This window comes from Ambystoma mexicanum, chromosome 2q (assembly GCF_040938575.1).
Source record: "Ambystoma mexicanum isolate Mex_15411 chromosome 2q, UKY_AmexF1_1, whole genome shotgun sequence".
NCBI lineage: Eukaryota > Metazoa > Chordata > Amphibia > Caudata > Ambystomatidae > Ambystoma > Ambystoma mexicanum.
In genome coordinates, this window is record NC_090924.1 from 796,271,329 (window position 1) to 796,293,714 (window position 22,386).

The window sequence follows — 22,386 nt, forward strand, 5'->3', positions numbered from 1 at the left end:
AATATCCATATTTTGCAGCACTTTCATTTTACTTTTGTCTTTACCTTTTACATATTGATTGAGAAACTGACGTAAAGATTTGAAAGCTTTGTTTGGAATGGCACACATTGATGTACACGGCCATTTGTATACTGAACGGTGTGGTTCTTCTGAATCGAGAGGTAATTCTGAGTTTTCAGGAGATAGCTTTGTAAGCAGTGTTTCTTGTTCCATGATGGTAGTATTGATTTTCTCATACCCTCGTCCACTGCTATGGATGGCATTTTGTTTGTTTGATTTTGTTTGTATGCTTCTTCATTAAAATATGGCACTGTGGTTGCTGTGTGACTCCATTCACCACCACAAACATGCAAGAAATTATTTTTGTTCACATTCCGTTTATTGCTGAGTTTCTTTTGTAGTTTGGTACTTAGTTTTGTTAGTGCTTTCATCCTATTTAACACTAATATGAACAACTTCCTTTTGAGAAGGATTGCACTGTCCATGAGAGTTTGTAGGATTAACTTTCTACGGTAGGTTTTAAGGGGTGAGGATTATTTTTCGTTCCTCTTCTAGTAGATTCTGAAAGACTCTGTGATGAAACATTTTTGCTAAAATACTTTTTTTACTATGGGTTCTTCTTACACTATCAGGATTATTAGGAACATTGTTAGCTGTACTGGCAGCCGTTTTTTTTTTTACAACATTTCTGTGTTTTGTGACACTTCTTGATGGAAGAGGCACAGTTTCGGTAGTTGAGACTTCCTTTATTATGTTACCCAACTGCATTAGCTGGTTGTACCAAGATTCTCTACACACTCTACAACAGGTGGATGCTTACATTGAGCACCTTTATTTTTCTTTGCTCTAATTCTGCGTTCCTTTCTACGGAGTTGCTTTTTGGTAGGCATTCTTTGGTGTCTGTTGAGAAAAAATATATACTTTGGTCTGTTGTCCAATGTATGTGTACAGTGTGCATGTGTGCATAAGTCTGATGGGGAAGCTCTTTGTCATGGTGTGTCAACGTACAGTGAACTCTAACAATCATTTGGTAAGGCTACTTTACTGTTTGTATACTACTACTGTGCTTCAGATGAGAGTACAATGTGGCCTACTTGTGACGAGAAACATTATTAATTACCGAAATGCCAAAAACTTGATACAGCAACTTCTTTTCACAATCTAACCTTCTAAGGATTACCTATATTATTTCAGTACCAAACACACAGGGATTTGTCAGCCATTCTGCCTGTTATTCTTTGTTCAATAAATGGATATTTGTAGGTAGAATGGTTTACAAATCAATGCTTGCTTTGGTGCCCAAAATAAAGAAATAGCCCACGCAGCCTCTCTAACAAGTAGTTACAATATAAAGGTTGTACTGTACTTACTTTTTTGTGCAAGATGACCAGGTTTCTCCGGATATGTCGTCTGCAGTGTAGATGCTGTTGATTCTCAGGAGAGTAGTCTTCATTGCGAATTAAAAAAACAAAATCAATTACTTTGTGTGTTTACAGCAGTGACGATACTGCAGACATTACTTGTGCTTCTTTCGTCAGAGGATTGAACTTTCATATTTCAACCCAATGCACATCCACATTTAACTTCACTCTGTGAAGTCTTGGCATAATACTTGCAATATGGTACTTGTAAGTCCTTCAGAATAACTAAATCTTTTAAGGGTATTGAAATGCCTTGTTCTTTACAAAGTGTACTATGCATAGGAGAGAGGTTTGTAAGCGATAGGGCAAAGTACTAGATGGGGAAACATGTTTTACTTGTTAATGAAAAGCACGATGTCGAAAAATCGGGAGACCCTCAGAAGGAAATGTTAGCACTACAATCAGGAGCGCTTACTATTCTCATCCAATCACATTGCAAGTAGCTTTTCTGTAGGCCGTACAGAGTACAGGACTCTGACATTTTCACATACAAAATTGAAGTCTGCCCTAAATAGGCATGCTTGCAATGTATGTACAAGTTATGCGGAAGACAGTAAGCAGTCGTGCGATTTGTGAATGACAAATCGGCAATCTTGCACTTTAAAGGGGGAGCGTTATTATGTGTTCCCTAAGGACATTTAGCGGCATTATTTTGTCTAATTTAAATCATAAGGCTTCCACATGTAATCTGACTAAAATATACATACCTGTGCTCTATACTGATGCATGTGGACATGTATGGAGCTGTACGTAGAAATTCGCAATCCTTGCACAGTAGCTTGTGAAGTAGGTGCTTTGCAATGGTATGCGACTTCCATTCAGAATCATTGACAATAATTTTGAAGTGCGCAATGGTGATGACGGAGTCAAAATTAGCGATGTTCTATGTGATTGGTGGATGATTGTGCGACCGCTTAGTTGTGTCCAATGAGGGACTCGCTTTGGTACCGCTGTAGAAAGGGTGGAAGGACTGGTTAAGAGTTACGTGCCGCACGAAGGCAACGCTTGTCCGCGGGTAGGGCGTGTCACATATGGGTTTCTAGAGCAGAGGTGGAGAGGGTCAGGGTTTTGATGCTTGGAGACATTTTTGTGCAAGGCTTACAACACTATTCCGAGAGTAGGCATGTGGCACAACATTTCGATGTGCGAGGAGTGGAGGTGGTGTGGAGCGCTGACACTGATGCCAATGCTGCGGAAATTCTGCAAGTTTGTAGAGACATGCATAGAATGACCACTCCTCATGTGGTAATTTTGCACTACGGCGCTTGTCATTTGAGATACATGACTTCACATACTTTGTTGGCAGATTTGGCACAGTTGGTTGAAGCACTCATGACCATCTTCCCAACAACGAAAGTAATTTTTTCTGCTTTACTCCCGAGAGTACAATGGAACAACACTTCTGTTTTCTCTCCAGATCAAAGCATCGGGAGGTGCATCATCAATCGTGGCATGCGTGCATTCATGCTACAATTTGGTATGTGTTTTTGCAGCCATGAAAACACTGCTCCAAGCAATGCGCATTACTTTGAAGGAGATGGTGTTGCGCTATCTTCTTTGGGAAATGCAATGTTCTTTTGGAACGTAAGGCTTGCTTTAGAGCAGGTTCTGTAATGTTTGCAAGAGTGAAGCAAGGACAAAAAATACAAAAAATACATAAAAAATACCAGATGTCTGTATAGTATCTGGGCGAACAATTTAAAAAAACGTCTCTTTTCAGAGCCTACCTTAAAGGGGAAAAAGGGGAATAGTACTTTACTGTAACGTCATCACGCTCTGATCCTGTACATGTCCGCGAACATGGCGGTAGTTAGCAGCCAGCACACATCACAACCGGGGATTCAAAGGTGGAGCCGCATGTAAATGAGAATGAGCAGCGCTAGGGATTGGTCCATAAAGTTCAGTAGGTGTGTTCTGACTGACGTACTTTAATAAGACCGTCTTCTCCCTCACAGGAGACCACACAGCTATGGCTTTCCATGCTCGAAAACAGATTATATGGATTTTGGGAGACTCATGGGTACATTGGTTGAAGGTGCATGCAGAAAGCTGCAGTTTATCTACAAATCCATGATTTCCACATGCGGAAGTGCACTGGCATGGCGTGCGTGGCATGAGATGGCTGGACTTGGTACCTCTTTGTGTTACTTTACTGACAGAGCGTCCTACAGATATACTGATCATTCATTGTGGAGGAAACAGTTGAGGCCATGTATCTGGAATTTCTTTGCAATTTGCAATGAAGGAAGGACTCGCGACATGTTTCCAAATTGTCAAATACTTTTTTCCCGTATTGCTCAAACAAAAATATGGCTGCATTCTTCTGCGTTTGGTCCACAAATGGAGAAAGCGAGACGCAATGTGAATAAGGCTGTGTGTGCATTTTTAAGAGATGTTGGCATGTCCTCTTTCCGCAATCAAAACATTTTGTTTCGCAGCACTTTCATTTTCCGCAGAGATGGAGTCCACCTCACATATGCTGGCAATCAGATTTTTCTTCACAATGCACCTCTTTTGCAATCACACCAACCTATCTGACAATCCGTTTTCCCCAATCCACTGTTTTTGACCCACACAACACACCACCGAAAGGCTCTTTTCAGAGCCGCCACTTACTCTAAACGTACACTTTATTACGTTTGCTCTGCATGCACCCTCCCTTTTTTCCTCTACGACTGTCCGCAAACTTTTTCAGAACTCCGCAGGGGTCTACGGCCGTCACCTTATAGTTCTATTGTTATACTGAGAAAGGCGGCTCTGAAAAGAGCCTTTTCTGTAATTTTTGTTGTTTTTACGTTCATTGCTTAACAGCACACGACACACTAGGAGAATAGGCGAAAGGACAGTAAGGAAGGGACACCAGCCATGGGGATAAAAAAGGGCAACTGAACAGAGAAAGATTTAGGGTGAGCTTTATTTAGATAAGGAGCAGATCTTCTGGTGCTCGGTGACTGCAGTTTTAAAAGCACTTCGAAAACTCTCCCCCCTGCAGAGTACTGCATCACAATATGTGCACACTACTGTCACCTTTGAAAGGTAAGGGTCAACAGCATTGCGAATGGCTTGTGAGGCAGCTGGAGGAAGGCACTCCCCCACAGGAGTGTCTCTTGTGGTGGGAGGATTGGATGCCGAGGATGCTGTGCAGGAACTCAAACGACTACGCTCTTCACATGGCACCACCTTGCGAATATCCGCATTGTGGAATGAAGTGAGGTGTTGCTTCATGGTTGTCGTACCAAAACTGTACTCTCCAAATCTCCCGCGACTCAACACTTCCTCGCACTGGTTACACTTCACCAGGTTTGCACATGCTTTTGGTACATTCCCATAAACGGAAAACAATCGCCACACCCACGACTCCCGCCGAGTGCTCCTAGTGCGGAGTTCCTCCACTTCATTCTCTTCCTCCTCTTCTTCCTCGATCTCTACATCCTCACCCATATATTTCTCTGGAGGCCCTTATTGAGGTGGTGGTGGTGGTGGGTTTGGGGTAGTGCAGAGGCTAATGACCCAACAGCAGCCATGGAAGCCATACCGATTAGTTTCCTTTTGGTCACTACAGCAGTAAAGGCAACACACCTCAATCTGCTATAGCTAGAGGACAATGAAGATGCGCTCTGGGGTGTGCTCTTTTGTAGGGGTGCAGGGGTCTGCCTCGTGACCGTCTTAATCCCTACAAAGCGGTACACAAATTTTACACAGCAAGTCCTGAGGTGGCCTATTGTTTGAAACGTGTGAAATTACATTTTTACACTCTACAATACTTTGCCTTGTGTCAACAAGGTCATTTGTATTGTTGCGGAAGCACACCAACCGCGGAAATTAGTCCCCACGCTCAGCGTAGGTGCGGTCACATGATGACATCCTCAACACATCCGCCCCAGTAATGAAAGTCTCCTGGACAGAAAATGCAAAGAATCAAACGTGCGCATGCGCACAAGTGTTCTACGGACAGTGTTCGGGTTCTCAAACTACTTCAAAGTGCAACACAAGTGAGACGGACAGTTAGGAACAGGCGCAATGTTCCCAATACTTACGTTTCTACTGCGCATGTGCACGCATGCTATGTTCACTGTAATGACAGTTCCTGTGTCCTTAGGACAACTCCATTTTGTTTGCCTACGAACTTGCCGGCAACCGTGCCTGTTCTACGGATGGCACGTGCCATTTTGGCTGTGCCCGATACGGACCGCTATACTGTCCTTCACACACTCCCATTTTCCTCATTTACACTCATTCCGCACATCAGGTGTGTTCTACGAACATGTATTATCTCGTTTCCAAGCGGTACGCCAAGGTAGTATATCTTTTGAACACCTCTTTCTGTTTATGTACGCACAATTTCAACAGATGGTGCAGTCACACATCACATCCGTCTTACTTGACATTACACAGCACCCACATTCCATTGCTTGCGGATAGGTCGAACAGGCGCGCTGTTCGCGAACATTTTATGTCTTTTAAAAAAAATATTCTACACACAAACTCTTTCTCTACAACTACTGTACAAAAACATTTCAAACACACACACACATCAATCTGAAGAAATAGCGGGGGAAGCAGACACTGAAACAAATATGGGGGAATTAGGATTCAACACTGGCTGGTTATGAGGAGAAGATTTGTGAGGGGAAGAAGGGATGGACATTTCGTCAAAACGTCTATTTTCCTGTTCAAGGTTTGGGGATGGTTCACTAGGGAATGGAGAAGCAGGGCAGGTGCAGGTGGGGCAATGATAACAAACTTTTCCTCTCACACAGTCCTTCACAAACTCCCGTAAACTTTGAAAATTGGCATTCAATATGTCCATTTTCTTCTCTATCCTCTTTATCCTGTCTTCTTCTGTCTTGTTTGTTGCCCTTTCGTCTTTTTTTCCTGGTCTGTTAAAAAAATTAAATACTTAAGTTGAATTCCTCTAAAATACTGGTCACTATTTTGCATATGCAGAGCAATGTGTACCATTATTGTCGCTGTCTTCAGACATTTCCCCATGCGGGAAATACTCCTCCAGCTACTCCAAAGTACTACCCATTTCTGAGTCAAAACAACAGAAAGAAATTATTATTTATGAACCACATACCCAAAAAAAAAACTCACGCATATAAATAAATTATCTGCACTCACTCATTTGCTGGAATCTCCCTTCGTCCTACTGTGTCCGTCCACTGTCGTTCCAGTCTGCCGAGTTTCTGTGCAGTGATTATGGTGGAGGCATCCTTTTTTTTATGGTACCATCCACTTCATTCTACATGCTTATTAAATTTGTTGTTTTCTTTTCCCAGCTTCAGGTTTCCATATTTACTTATTGCTACTTATAATATATTTATGTCCTTCTTCTACATTGCACACTTTTTGTGTAAGACAATAGTACATTTTCAGCTACCCCCCGCCTCTTTGGGTAATGTTGATCCTGTCCAACCCCGTCCCCAAACAGGCGCTCAGTCCGTACCTTTCCAATATCAATAGGGAGGGGGTTCTGTATGTTCCATGTTAAATGTATGTCAACTAAGAAGATTATACTACATATCTCTCAAAATCACATGATTACAGTGTATATTTTGCTCACCAACTTCATTGCCACAATTTCATGCTTACCTTCTACCTTCCAAAAACCTACACAATTCCCTACAAAAGAAACTTTGTTAAGGGGACGTTATGGTTAAGTTGCCCCCCCAAAAACCAGTGAAATTCACTACAAAAAAAAACTTTGTTGAGGGGACGTTATGGTTAAGGTTCCCTAACAAAAACCTGTACACTTCACTAAAAAAAACTTTCCACCTCCCCTTTATGCTTTAAATTAAAACTGAAAAAACCCTGAAAATCAACAGTTATGGTAAACTAAGCCCACAACCCTGCCACCACCCCTCTGCACTGCTAACACTAACACCCAGACCATGAAAGATGTCATCTCAAATGTCAATGATGACAATGATGACATCCCTTGTTTAGCCCCTTTCTTTTCCTTCCCTGCCATACATATATATGTACAATCAGTAAAAAAATGTCACTAAAGAAATGTTATACTTCACAGTGCAACCAAACACCACTGCACATTCCCCCGTTATAGTAAGCTAAGCAACCATAACTCGCACCATCTACGTGCATTGCTAAGACTAACACCCAGGACATCAAAGATGACATCACAAGTATCATTGATGACATCCTCTTTATCCTGTCTTCTTCTGTCTTGTTTGTTGCCCTTTCGTCTTTTTTTCCTGGTCTGTTAAAAAAAATTAAATACTTAAGTAGATGGTGCGAGTTATGGTTGGTACTGGTTCATATTGGTGGGTCCAGTCTGGACTTATTTCTTTACTGTAGAATGCCTTTGACTGGGAATTAGGGTGAAGGCAGCATAATGTGTGTTTCTACGTGGTACTGACCCTCATTGATGGGTCCAGTCTGAGCATGTTTCTTTGCCATAGCATGGCATGTGAACTGGAAATCAAGGGTGAAGCAGCATGATGAGTGTTCCTATGTGGCATTGACCAACATTGGTGGGTTCGGTATGGACATGTTTCTTTACTGTGGCAAGGCATTTTTACTCGGAATCAAGGGTGAACACAGTCTAATGAGTGTTTTGACGTGGTACTGGCCCTTATTGGTGGGTCCAGTATGGACTTATTTCTTTAATGAAGAATGCCTTTTTACTGGGAATTAAGGGTGAAGGCAACATACTGTGTGTTTCTATGTGGTACTGACCCTCATTGATGGGTCCAGTCTGGGTATATTTATTTACTGTGGTATGGCATTTTTTACTGGGCATCAGATAATTTTGGCCATTTCAGCCTTTAAATTAACAGGACACCTTTCTGACAACTGATGAGAGATTATCTTCACAGGCAGGCTCCTGTCATCTTCTTCTTCATGATTGCACCCTTGAGTAAGACGGGGAGTCAGGAGGGACAGGGAGACAATCTGGCTGATCAAAGTTCTTTGACTCTCCTGTTGCCTTGTTATTAATTGATGAGATAGAGTTGCCCCTTCCACTGAGATGTCTATGGGTACACCTTGGCATAGGTCCTGTGGAGGCTCCAGGGAGGATTATATATCTGACAAGACACAGAATACTTGATTTTCTAAATGTCTAAAAGTCTAAACTAGATTGACAGACTGGCATAAAGGCTCTGAGCGACTCTGTGAAAACCGGAGGCATTTTTAGCAGAACTTCAATCCATACAAGTAAACACCAGTGAAAAGATCCTTGGACCAAGAAGTCTGTGATGAATCTTAATCGCATTAAGATATGCTTGGCGGTGTTAGGGATATAAAGAGTTGTAGTGTAAGTTTTCAGAATATTGCATTGTTGATTTAAAAAAAACAATCAAAGTACTTTGCATAAAAACGCTTAACATGAAATACAAACACTTGTTTATTTATTTATTTATCTATTATTATAACATTTGTCATACGCACCCAACCCTCAGGCATATGGCGCATAAATTACGAATATGGTGACAGTTATAAATTACGAATATGGTTACAGGTTCAGCAAACTTAAGAATATGGTTGCATGTTGTTGAGGCGTAAGATGTTGGTTACGGGAGGATTACGCGTTTGGTAACAAGTTATGCAGATCACAGTTAGTGCATGCTAACACAGGTAGATGCTATGCTGTCTTAAGAATTAGGTAGCAGATACTGTAGGTCCAGCAAAGCAATCCATACTTATACACTTAGTTGCTGGATTTGCAGGTTATGAACAGTGCAAACTTACAATTTTAGTTATGGCATGTGAGGTAGCCAATGATGCATACTTGAACTTGGTTGCTGGTTGTGTCGGTCACGGGTAATGTATACTTGCAGGTTATTTACACATTATGCAATCGGTTAGGTTGCTTACTGATAACAGGAGGTGTACTAGAGGGCGGAGCGACCTCTGAACGAGCCCATGAGATTCAGAACTCGCCCTCCGGCACCTTAAAAAGAGATAGCTGCACCTTGAGGAGGATGGGGTGCAGGATTCTCTTACTCCAACACCAATCAATAAGGACAAGTCAATGGTTTGACAAAGGGAAGTCTGTTTAATGACAAGTACAAAAAACGGGGAAACAAATGGAAATCATCAGAGCTGCGATCGCCTGTCTCGCTTCAACTTCCAAATTCTTCATTCGGACAGCAATAGTTATAGTACATTCTTGTCATCACTGACGTGTTACACTCCAAAATTGTCATGCAATTCTATTGGTTGGGAAAGGTAACTTAAGTATAGGGGCTATATCTGTATATGGAAACAGAGCGTGAGGATTGGATAACTCTTATCGGGTGGGCGTCTACGCCCATCCCTCTACATCACTCATGATAGACGTCACTACAAGCACGACGTCTTATTGGTTCTACTAGCTATAGGACCTGAGATTATTTGGTCCATTGTGATTGGGTGAGTTACACCCCTAGGCATAAATCTCCACTTTAATTAGCAGCATTGCAGAATGGACACCCAGATGCTGTGTGCCCCAAGATTCTCCCTTCCATCAATCACTACTTTACGGCTATGAGTCAATTAGTTGGCTGAGTATGGCCTCGAAACTGTAGCTTCTTATCAGGAAAAGTTATGGCATCCTCGGGTTCTGGGTGACATGAGACATTGGTACCTCTTTGCGCTCGGCTGGTCACGTGTCTGTTCACCATGAATCTGCTTCATTTTCCATCTTTTCGTGTATTTGATCCTTCCTTAGCCTTGCCACCGGCCTGGGGCCTCCTTATCTCGACCTTCACTGGCTGGCTGCTATGCTCTTAAGTTTTGTTTCTTCGGAGTTGCCGCTCTCCTCCCTTTCTTGAGTTGACCTCGAATTCCCAGGCATGAGCTGCTTTGTGCTCAGTTTCGATTCCGCTCTTTCCTTCTGGCTTTAGCTGGAATATGAATCTCGGCCTGGTTGGCCCCTTGTAGCTTGGGCTTAATTCTGCTTTTACAAAAGGGAGTCGCACTTGTATAAAGTGCTTCATTGAGGTAGATATATAATTGGCGCTTGTCGCTCTATTCTTCTACTCAGCATTGCAAGCAGTACCGTTTCCATAGCTTCTTGCGTTCCAAGCCTATTTACAGGCGTTAGTTAGTTGCATACTTCATCTCACTTCATGGTTACATTACTTTATATATCAACATCGTTTCTTCTTACAAGTCCATTACATCATTACTCTTCAAATTTCGTCCTTATGTGTCATCTTTCGATTGTCGTTTATGTTCATCTGTACGTCTGTCCGGGCCCTTGGGTCATCACCACTCGCCTTCCATTAAGGCTCTTTGGGTCTCTTCGGGGACAGTTTGAAAGTAGTCTTCATTTCGTGTTAACTGCTGGTACGGTTGTCTCAGTGGGTAATGTGCGGCCCATGGTTGTCTGCTTATTGGTGCTTCAATAGGTATACAATTCCTTCTGATGGGCACTGGACAGAGCCCTACTGTGGCTCTCTGTTGGTTTATTTGCTCCTTATATGTCACATATCTTGGCGAGTATGCTTCTGGCATCTCGAAATGGGTGGCTGGAGTGCAGGCCATACTGGGACCTCCTCTACAGAGGTAACTTAGTGTCTTGTGTGAAAAGCCATGTTTTTAATTTTTCCAGAATGAGAATAAGGCAGGATCCAACCTTATGGTCACCGGCAGGGCATTCTGGTATTTAGCTGCCATAAACGGGAAGCTGGAGCAACCTGCTCTTTGTCTTTGGTATCTAGGCTTAGTCAGATGTCCAAGATATGCTGAGCGGATAGGTCTAGCTGACTGTTTTTTTTATATAAGACTGGAAAGGGAGCGAGGAGCAGTGTTGAATAAGCATTTATGTGTAAGCGTGAGGACTTTGAATTGAATATGGTCCCTCACTGGCAGCCATTGCAAGTCTCTTCTGGTGGTAGAGATGTGATCTCATTTGGGTATGTTCAGGGCAGCTCTTGTGCCATTATTCGGTACAATTTGGAGCTTTTTAAGGTTTTTGACTGAGGATCCTGTGAAGATGGCATTGCAGTAGTCAATCCTAGAGAGGATGAATGCTCTTGCAAGGGTAATGTGGTTTTCTTCAGTAAGGTAAGGTCTGCAGGCTGTGATAAATTTGGCTGTGTAGGCGGATGCCAATGAGATAGCATTGACATGTTGTGAAAGGGGGAGTGATGACTCAGCATCGACTCCTAAGGTCTTGACTTCTTTGGAATTGGTGATTAGATTTACGTCTATATTGAAAGATTGGTTTAGCGGAGAGAGGTTTTTTAATTTGGCTTAGCTGCCATGATCAAGATCTCGGTCTTGCCATCATTAAGGCATTGCTTGTTCTGAGCCATCCAATCTTTAATTGTGTAATAGATAGCATTAAGGGCATTCAGGTCGGTGTTGTAATCCCCAGTGATATGAATTACTATTTGGGTGTCGTCAGCATGGTTTGTATACGTGACACCCAAGTTATCCAATTTATAAAAGAGAGTTTTAGTGAATGCCTTGTATATGGTAGGGGATACACATGATCCCTGGGGCACTCCACAGGTGACTGGAGTGGGGCTGGCTGCTGCAGAGGATGAGAAGACTCTCATCATACGGTTTGACAAAAATTATTTCATCCATGCCGTGGCATTAGTCAAGAAGTGGGCGTCATTGGATAGGTCACGGCATAAGATGTGATTTTCAAGATCGAATGTCGTCGATAGGTCCCACAGAAGGAGGATCGTTAGATTGCCTCCATCTCTGATCTGGGCCATTTGCGCATTGATGTCTACTAGGGCTATTTCCGTACCATGGCCTGGGCGGAAGCCTGATTGACGGAGGCCCAGCAGATGATGTGTTTCTAAGTATTTTTTTATTAGGACATAAGCTGCCCAATCAAGAATTTTTAACAGGTATTGTACTGTGGTGATAGGGTGGTAAATGGTTGATATATTCAGGTCTAAGGTCGGTTATTTCAAAAGAGGCAGTACCCAGGCTTCCTTGAGATTGTCTGGTACTTTGTTCGAGGTGAATGAGTTGTTTATGAGCGAGGTGATGAAGGGTGCCAGATTGTCTGCGCAGTCTTTGATTAAAGTTGCAGGGCAGATGTATCCATGGCAACGTGAAGGTTGGAGGCCTTTCATGATTTTAATAGTCTCCTCTACCTTGACGGTGGAGAATTCGAACTTAGGGAATGGTTTACGAGGATTACGTTTGTTGGTGTGCTGCTGGGATGTATTGAATTTCAACTTTTTATTATTAATTTTGGTCTGGAGTGTCGTGATTTTATCCATAAGGGCTTTTTGAAAGTTTTCACACCAGGCTTGGTCTTTGATGCATACGTCTGGTATCTGAGGGGGGGGGCTTCTAATTCTCTTAGGACTGAGAAAAGCTCTTTAGAACTAGAGTTGGAATTGTCAATAGGAAGGTTATATGCATTGCTTTTGCCTTGATGGGTGGCTTTTCGATAATCCAAGACTAGGTTGGTAATTTGTTGTTTGTTGCTACTTGAAGGATTTTTTCTCCAGTTATTTTCTGCCTTTTTTTATTGCATAATTCTTTAAGCTCAGGGGTGAAACACTGGTTAAGGTGTGCTTTCGGTTTAGCTTTGCAGTTACCTATAGGGGCCACCGCATCAAGACCTGATTCCATTACCAGATTATAGGTGGAGACCAGCGAGGCAGGGTCAGCTGAGTTTTCAGCGTGTGACGTGAGCTGCGAGATGAGAGGGAGGATATTGTCAGGCGTAATGTTATGCATGTTGCGTGCTTGGGTGGCGGGTGGCATAGGTGTCTGGGAACTGGTAAGAGTGTTAGTATTAATGGTAAATAGTAAAACGTTGTGGTCTGACCACGGGCAAGGGTCATTGTTCAAAATGTGTGTGGAGCAATTGTGGTTGGCGATCCAATCGAGAATGCGTCCGTTGGCATGGGTTGGGCCAGCGGAACATAGGTGAAACCTTGTGTTTCAATAGTATTGGCTAATGTAGAAGCTTGGGTGCCAGAGCTGTCATAGAGGCCTAAACTGAAGTCTCCAAGGATGATAATTTTAGAGGTGGGGTTGGTGTCCAAGGTTAGTAGGGTGACAATGTCCTCGTCGAACTAGGTGATAGGACCTGGTGGCCTATAGACATAGTGCATATTTAGTGAGACCGTGGCCGAGATAGGGATTTTTGTGGACAGGAGTTCTCCCAATGTGAAGGGAGTAGTGGCGATTTCTCTTATATTAACATTGGATTTGAAAATGAAGGCAGTACCTCCTCCCTTTGTATTAATTCTGTCCTTTCTGATAATTGCGTAGCCATCCAGCAAGGCGAGAGCTAGGGAAAGACCTGCTGCAGGGTGGAGCCATGTTTCTGTTATGGCAATAAGGTCATGGTTGTTAGAAGTGATAAGGTTGGATATGTCCAAGGCGTGTGCTGGGATGGACCTAACGTTAATATGGGCACCTTTAATTGCTGTAGGTCTGATACCTTTTTTTATCATTTATGCATTCAGCTTTAAGTGTGCTTACCACGCATTTAGGTTTGTGACTAGATGTATTATTGCTTTTCTTCTGGATCCTATAGGTGTTTGTAATTGTGTCTACTTGATTAGTGGTCATGGAGCTATTCTGGTTTAAGTTGTCTGCAAAGTTAAAAGCTGACCTATGGTTTTGTTGCCGAGGGAGATTTTTTGTCCTGACTCTCAGTCTGTCGTTTCTCTGGTTAATGGAGAGGGCAGACGTTACTGGATTGTTGTCAAATGGGGGCAATTTAAGCGTAGTCGGTGGAATCATTTGTATGGGGGGTACCTTTGTCTGTAAAGTTGTCTGCAAGGTTTGTCTTGTCTGCAAAGTTTGTCTGCAAAGTTAAAATCTGACCTAAGGTTTTTTTGCCGAGGGAGTTTTTTTGTCCTGACTCTTAGTCTGTCGTTCCTCTGGTTAATGGAGAGGGCAGACATTACTGAATTGTTGTCAAATGGCAGCAGTTTAAGCGTAGTCAGTGTCAGCATTTGTATGGGGGTACAATTATCTGGGTGGATATGGATGTGGCGAAGGCTGTAGCCATTACTAAGATGGTACTAATGAGCACAAGCATTGCTAGGTTCAGGTTGTGTCTTGGCATATCACTGCTAGGTCGTTCGTTGGTCTGTGTAGGTGAAGTAGTGAGTGTGGTCTGGGTAGTAGGTAGTGCAGTGTTGCAGTATCTAGAGTTAGATGTTTTGGTGGGAGTGTTTACGTGATACCTGGCCATCAGTCCCTTAGCAGGGCTGTAAGATCAGATGTCTGTTTTTGAGGTCTTGGTTCAGATCGGCTTAGGGCCTTGATGATGTAAAGTGGTAGGTGTTGTGAGGTTAGTTAGCCAGTAGATATGGGCTAGGAAGTCAGTTTGCAATGTGGTGCTAGAGGCAACAAGCGTAAGGTTGTATGACGTAGGCTGCGTGCAGCGTGTGGGTCATTTGTCATGGGACTTAACAGGGAGCTATGCCCAGCATGTGAGCAGTTAGCGCGGTTACGAAATGTAACGCATATGATCAGCTTCTGAGGCAAAATAAGAACGTAGTGGGTGCAATGATGGTGCAGGGCTGTGGCAGTATAGCCGCAGTTAAGAGGGGCAGGTAGCAGGGCGGCAAAGAGCGATTTTAGTGCTGCTAAACATGGAGATGATTTGTCGTGCAGTACTCCAGTGAAGTGTTAGTAAAACTTAAGATCATAATTAGTGAAGCATTTCAAATGTTGCAGGCAGTTAAATGCGCTTGAATGCAGCAAACAAACCATAGCGAGCAAGGCGAATCTACATTAATGTCAACATTATATTAGGCGGCAAGGGAAACCAGTTCCTACCAGACAGGTTATCGTGAAAAAACTGCATACACCATGGTTTTGCTAGATGGTGACAACAGTAAAAACAAGTAGCAGCACTGGGAGCATGAACAAATGATGTTTTCCCGGTTAGTGGCATGTGATGTACTTTGTTATTGCAATTGCAGCACCAGTATCAAGATGCAGGGAGAGGTAACATCAGGAGTGTTGAGAATCATGCGTGGCATGTTAAATAAGCGGTTATAAGCTACAGAGGTAAGTCTCCGACATGCTCAAAAGTGTAATCAGCGAAGCAGTGTCTCACCGTACAGGTGGCAAGTTGTTCGACGGACAGCAAAGGTGTTGTTAGCAGTCGTTGTAGCATAAGCCGGGGTGTCTTGCGGCAGGAGTTAGTGACACCATTGTTGATAACGTGATGAAGCGGGCAGATAATGAGCAGAAGAGTGTCTTGGAGATTCTTGTGTTGCAGGTGCTCTCAGCTCGCCACGCTCGGTCAGCTCAGTCAGCAGCCTTACTCGGAAGGCCGGCTTGCGCCTGCTGGTGGCGTTCGATTGGATAAATGGAAACAGGGAACCAATCCGATTCCGGAGGCACTCTCTTGTTGCAAGGGTGCGATTTATATGGCACGGCCATCTTCAAACATGCAAATCTTGTGGTTTGTTAAAGCTGGCTCAGATGAAAATCACGAAAATCGACAAAAGTAGAATATATTGCCCATATGGATCGGGCTATAAGATCTTGGAAGCGTAGATGGCCATTTAAAGGAACTTTCAATTGCAGCTAGTGAAATGTGCATTTCATACACAGATTTAGCAGATCAGATCAAAACACGTTCATACACAGATTTAGTAGATCAGATCAGCGCACGTTCATACACAGATTTATTAGATCAGATCAGTGCACGTTCTTATGAGAACTTGAGCATTTTTACTCTGCAGTTAATAATCACTGAATCAGTGTTTTTGTGAATGTTCTCGAGTGTAAAAATAGTAAAGGTCTCGAGTTGTAACATAAGCTACTTAGGATTTACATTCAGAAACAAAGAAAATGTGAAAACATAATTCAACAATAAAAGACGATAAATCTGTTAATTTTTCATTATCTTACAGTGTTTAGTGCTAGAATCATTTGCCCAAATATCAAGTAATCAATTACAGAGGTAATAGGATCAACTTTGGAAATGTAGGCTGAAAACCAGGGTGAGCTCGGAAAAGGTCAGGGTGGTTGTTGAAAAGAGGTGGGTGCAGATGCCAATCTGAGGAGGTGGGAGGTGTGGGCAGAGGAACCCCTTGAGATATAGGTAGGTGTGACTTAGGGAACGCTTGAGTTGTGTGCTCGTTGGGGTTTGCTGGAAGTGTGGAAGTCGTGTGTGAATTTGGGGTATTTGGAAGATTTATTTTATTGTAGTTCAACTGGCCAAATATATTAAGCTCGAATTTGAAAAAAAATATCAAGTTAACAGGTGCTTGCTCTTATTGTAGGATTACATTTTTGGTCCGTATTTTTGTAGTAGCAATCCTTACATGTAATACCAGTGCATCAAAATTCGACCAGCCAGTTTTCAGATCTAAATATAGACGTTTGGACCACAACTCCCATCAGCCTTAGCCAACATAGACAGTTGCAGGGGAGAGGGAGTGCCTTGCGAGCCTGCAGAGCCTCAAGTTGCAGACCCCTGTTATCCTGTTCAAAAGCAATATGACCATAAAGTAGGCATCACGCGGCATGCATATTCAGTTGTAATGCATCTTTTGTCACAACACAATCAGATCAATTAGTGAGGAGCAGAATTGCATGAATATAATAATGCTGTTTAGATGCTGCAGCCTAGATACTGTAGTTTGAAAGCAGATAGCAAGTCTACGTGTTCTCACGCTCTCCCGTCGACGTGTTCTCACGCTCTCCCGTCGACGTGAGATTTTTTCATCTGCCCTGCATCTATTTTTGAAACAGTAGAAACTATGCAGCATAAGCAAATGCAAACTTGAACTCTGATCTAATTACTTCGTCCATTATAGGTGCAAGCTCTGCCCGAATTACCACAGCAACAGATTGCTAAATGTGTCCGGGTTAATTCTGGACCGTGACGCTGCGTTTCAGGCAGCCAAGGCAGCGTAAAGGTCACCGAAAAATAGGGACATGTTGCGCGCGCTACGCAAGCCCTATTGGAACAGGGACGAACGTTGTCTCCCAGGACAGTGGCTATTTTTTCCAGGCCAAGAACTGTTTGTTTCTTGAAGCCCCTGACAGGAGACCATCGTGCAGCACGCTCGCGTTTATTCTCTAGCACTTCCCTGCTACATCAAGGTATCCAAAGAGTTCAGGCCGAGGACGTTCGTTTAGAAACCGTTAGAAGGTCACAACAATGGTAAATGGATGCTTTAGAGGTCTCCATAACGACCTAATATAAATGCAACTCATGAAACAGATCCACCGTGAATCGAACACACACGCACTACTGAATTGCATTCTTTGTTATTCAGAGAAGAGAGAACGCAGGGGCCGTCTAAGCCCGTTGGAAACACGCCAATTCGACTCTGCAATAAATTCACCTGGGGAAACATCGCTTAATGCCCCACGCCCTGGCCCCCCCCCGGCCATTAACGTGTATCTGTAAACACCTTGTCAAGCTCTGCTGGGCCTGCTGGGTTGGGGTCAGCAAAGCACACACTGGTTTACTTGAAACAGGTGGTTATTTTCCAAAACGCGAACATCGTTCATTAGTCCATACATGGACGACCAAAGAAGGCATTCCCTGGAGAACATTTTTTTTGTGTTCTTTTCCTCAGTGAAAAGTATATGTGCATCAGCAAGGAGAAGGCAGCCTAATGTTGCATAAAGGACCTTCATGGTCTCGTGGACCACAATCTCTGTGTCCTCTTTAGCCATTCTTTCCCCTGCCACATACTAACTACTCATCATCTGTGTTCCATCTTACATGCACAAGATTCTAACATTACCTCCATGTCCACTCTTCCTCGTCCCAGTACTTACCTCATGAGGCACCCGCCTCCGACACAGGACCTTCTTCTATTTCTTCTTATTTCTATAACTCCTCCCCCACACCCACGTTACTTAGTTTAATTTTTCCTGCCTCCGGCAGGTTGGGCTTGTTTTTTCTTCCCGGCGCGGGGCGCTGGGGAGCTCCGAATGCTGGCCCCCTGGTGGGGCTGTGTGGCGGGGCCTTCGGCTCCTTCAAGTGTGGCAAGACTCCTGGGTTCCCTGCGGGGCTTGGGACCCAGTTGAGTCAGGCTGCCTTGCCTGGTTTCTGCTGGGCTTTGGCCAGCGCAGGGCATCGTGGCCCGGGTTCTGGGAGAACGGACCCGGGTTAAGGTAAGGAGAAGGGGGGCATGTTTTTCCTGTTGCATGGCCATGCTGCATGGGCGGCTGTGCACGGATTGGCGGCTCCTTTTTCTTGTTTGAGCCACGTGCTCCGGAGGAGGGTGGGCTCCTCCTCTGGTGCTGCAGGCATGTTGCCATAGGAATTAATTGATGTTGTTCCTATTGGTTGTTGTTCTTTCTGGCCTCTATTTGAATGTGGGAGAGGCACGTTAGCAATTGTTTGTATGTGGAGCCTTGATTCGATGTACAGGGGTCTTTGGTGAAGCAGGCTTCCTTGGTCACTGTTTTTGAGCTTACTCAACATGGGAAAACATTCTGCAAAGAGCAGGCATCTGGTCCTGCCTTCTTCTTCTTCGTCTTCCTCTTCTCCTGATTTACACAGAAAGAGAAAGAAGAAGGCTAAGCGTTTTTCCCAGACCAGAAAGGAGTTGAAGAAGCTGCTTAAGCATCGTAGAGGGAGTCGCACACGTGCTCATGGACACAAGCGCAGGCGTCTGTCTTCCTCATCCTCCTCTTCTTCTGGCGCTGAGTCATCGGCCTCTTCTTGTTCCTCTTCGGCTGATGCTGAAGGGAAGTATCTGGACAGAGAGGGAGTGGAGGAGGTGCTGGCTCAAGTTGGGGATTGCATGCGTTTTTCAGAGCCCCTGGTGCCGGTGGAGGGGGCCGACCCTTCTATTCGCCAGTATAGGCATACACCTAGGAAGGGGTTGCCATTGGTTTCCGATATCCGGGAAAAAATCCTCCGGGAATGGCATGACCCGGAGAAGATTGCAATGCCCCGCTTCATGTCCAAACTTTACCCTTTGAAGGGCGAGACTTTGCTGTCTGATCCAGTTGAGGTCGAGGATATCCTCGCCAGCCTGGTGGGTCGCTCCTCTATGTCGGCCGAGGAGGCGGCTGTCCGTGATCCAGTGGACCGCCGAGTTAATTCCGGCCTTAAGAAGGTTCATGCAGGGGCGCATCTGGCCCTTCGAGCAAATATCTATGGTTCCTACACAGCTGAAACAGTGTTGAATGGTTTCAGGGAGTTGAAAAAGGCTGTCAATGAAGGCTCTGATTGTGCCCCTTTGCTTACAGACATGCAGAGACAGGTTGAGTTTTTGGCCGATCTGGCTTTTGATGGGGTACGTGGTTCAGCCATGGCCATGGGGGCTGGTATATCTGCCCGGAGGCATTTGCACCTAAGGGACTGGAAGACTGATGGGTCTCAGAAGGCGGCTGCCCTGAAACTTCCTTTCACTGGGTCCAAGCTTTTTGGTGATTGCCTTGAGGATAAGGTGCACAAAGTTTTTAGGGCGGACAAACATGCTGACAAACTTCGACGCAAGCCTCCTTCAACGGCCAAGAAATATTCCTCTGGGGCTGGTCCAGTGACCAGCAGGTCTTTTCCTGGCTCCTCATCACATTCTTTTCGGAGAGCTAGGGGGGTCGGGGTCCTCCACGCTCTTCACGTCCTGGGCCGGCACCTAAGTCCTGACGGTTTGGAATTGCCGTGGGCGGGCGGCTCCAGCAGTTTTTTCCAGTATGGGAAAGGTGGTGTTCCGACTCATGGGTTCTGGACACAGTACAATGGGGGTATCGAGTGCATTTCCTGTCTCCTCCTGTCCAGCATTGCATGGTTCGGACTGTGGTTCCCAGGTCTCGGCTTAAGAGGTTGGCCATGGACGCCGCGCTCTCCGAATTAGTGTTGAAGGCGGCCATCATGCCCGTTCCTCTCCCTGTGCAGGGTCAGGGGTTCTACTCACGGATGTTCCTGGTCCCCAAACCTTCGGGGAAGTACCGTCCAATTCTGGATCTCAAAGCCCTGAACTGCTTCGTCCAAAAGGAGCACTTCAAGATGGAGACTTTATAGAACATTCTTCCGATGTTATTAAAGGGGGATTGGATGACATCTCTGGATCTCCAGGACGCTTATTACCATGTGGCTCTCCGTCCCTGGCACATGCAGTTCTTCCGCTTTGCAGTGGGATCCCGACATTTTCAGTTCAGGGTGCTCCCGTTCGGACTGCGAACTGCCCCCAGAGTTTTCACCAAGCTGGTGGCTCCCCTGGTGGCGCACTTACATCTGCGGGGCATTCAGATATTTCCCTACCTGGACGATTGGTTGATCAAAGCGTCCTGCCGGCAGACTGTCATTTCTCATCTCCGATTGGTCTGCCAGGCATTGCAGGACTGGGGTTTCCTGGTGAACTGGCAGAAGTCCCAACTGGAGGCGTCTCAGGATCTAGTTTTCATTGGTGCACAGGTTTGCACCAGGATGGGGAAGGTGTTCCTGTCCCTGGAGAGGGTCCGTCGCTTGCTGACTGTTCTGGGCAGGGTTCTCGAGAGGCAGTATGTCCCGGCCCGCCTATTGCTGAAATTGCAGGGGCACATGGCTTCTTGCGTGTTTCTAGTTCCCTGGGCCCGTCTTCGTCTACGCCCCCTGGTGTCCTACCTTCTCTCCCACTGGCTCCCTTCATCTCAAGCTTTCGAGGCTTTGGTTCCGGTGTCCCCACCGCTGCGGGTCTCCCTGCAGTGGTGGTTGGGGGTTCCGAAACTACGGGCTGGGGTGTCCCTGATCATTCCTCCTGTGACCACACTTACTACTGACGCCAGTGGAAGGGGCTGGGGAGCTACGTTGGGAGTCCTCTCTGCTCAGGGGTTGTGGGATCCGGAAGAGAGCCATCGGACATCCAATTGGCGAGAGTTGTGTGCCATTCTCTGGGCTCTGGTGTACTTCAGGAGGTTACTGATGGGCCGGGCAGTTTTGGTCCGGACGGACAATACGACAGCTTTGGCTTACGTCAACCGCCAAGGGGGTTCCGGCCGCTCCTTGAATGCCCTGGCAGCTCAGATAGGTGCTTGGGGGGAATCACATCCGGTGTCCCTGGTGGCTTCACATATCAGGGGGGTGGACAATGTTTGGGCGGATCTACTCAGCCGCCGATTTCCCTCCTCGGTGGAACTGGTCCTCTCGACCCAGGTTTTTGCAGAGATCTGTGTCAGGTTCGGGACCCCTATTCTGGACCTGTTTGCGTCTCCAGCCTCAGCAAAAGTTCCCCTCTTCTGCTCTCGTTTTCAGACAGAGGGTGCGTGGGGGTGGACGCCCTCTCTGTGCAGTGGCCTCAGGGTCTCCTTTATGCTTTTCCACCTATTCCTCTTCTGCCTCGGGTGGTTCAGTGCATCAGAATATCCAGGGTGACTGTATTGTTGTTCGCTCCGTACTGGCCCCGCCGGAGTTGGTTCCCCTCTCTGTTGGAGCTTCGGTGCCAGGAGCATTGGCTGGTTCTGAAGTGGCCTTGTCCCCTTCTGGGGGAGCTACGGTTGGGGGTCCGCCAGATACAATGGGCAGTGTGGATATTGCACGGGCTAGGCTGATATCTCAGGGGTTTTCTGGTCCTGTGGTGGATTCCATAATGAATGCTCTTAGACCCTCCACTCTGAAGGCTTACGGCAGACATTGGAGCCATTTCCGGGACTGGTGTGGGCGGTCTGGGATTTCCCCCCTGCGTTCTGGCCTCCCCGCTATCCTTCAATTCCTCCGGGATGGGTTTGACAAGGGCCTGGCGGTATCCACGCTTCGCTCTCAGTGGGCCTCCATAAAATTCCTTTTGGGGGACTCTGATGGGCACTTGGATGGGGAGGTGTTGGTGGGGAAGTTGCTCAGGGGTTTTTCTTCTTCCCGTCCTTGTACTTATAAGGGGCTTCCTCCTTGGGATCTCCCTCTTGTCTTAAAGTTTCTTCAAGGGCCTCCCTTTGAGCCCATTTCCGAAATTGATATGAAACATCTGACGTTGAAGACTGCTTTTCTCATTGCCATAACTTCTGCCCGTAGGCTTGGTGAGATTGGGGCTCTGTTATGTCACCCCCCTTTCCTGAGGGTTCTGCCGGACTCGGTGGTGCTGAGGTGTGATCGGAAGTTTCTCCCTAAAGTTGTTTC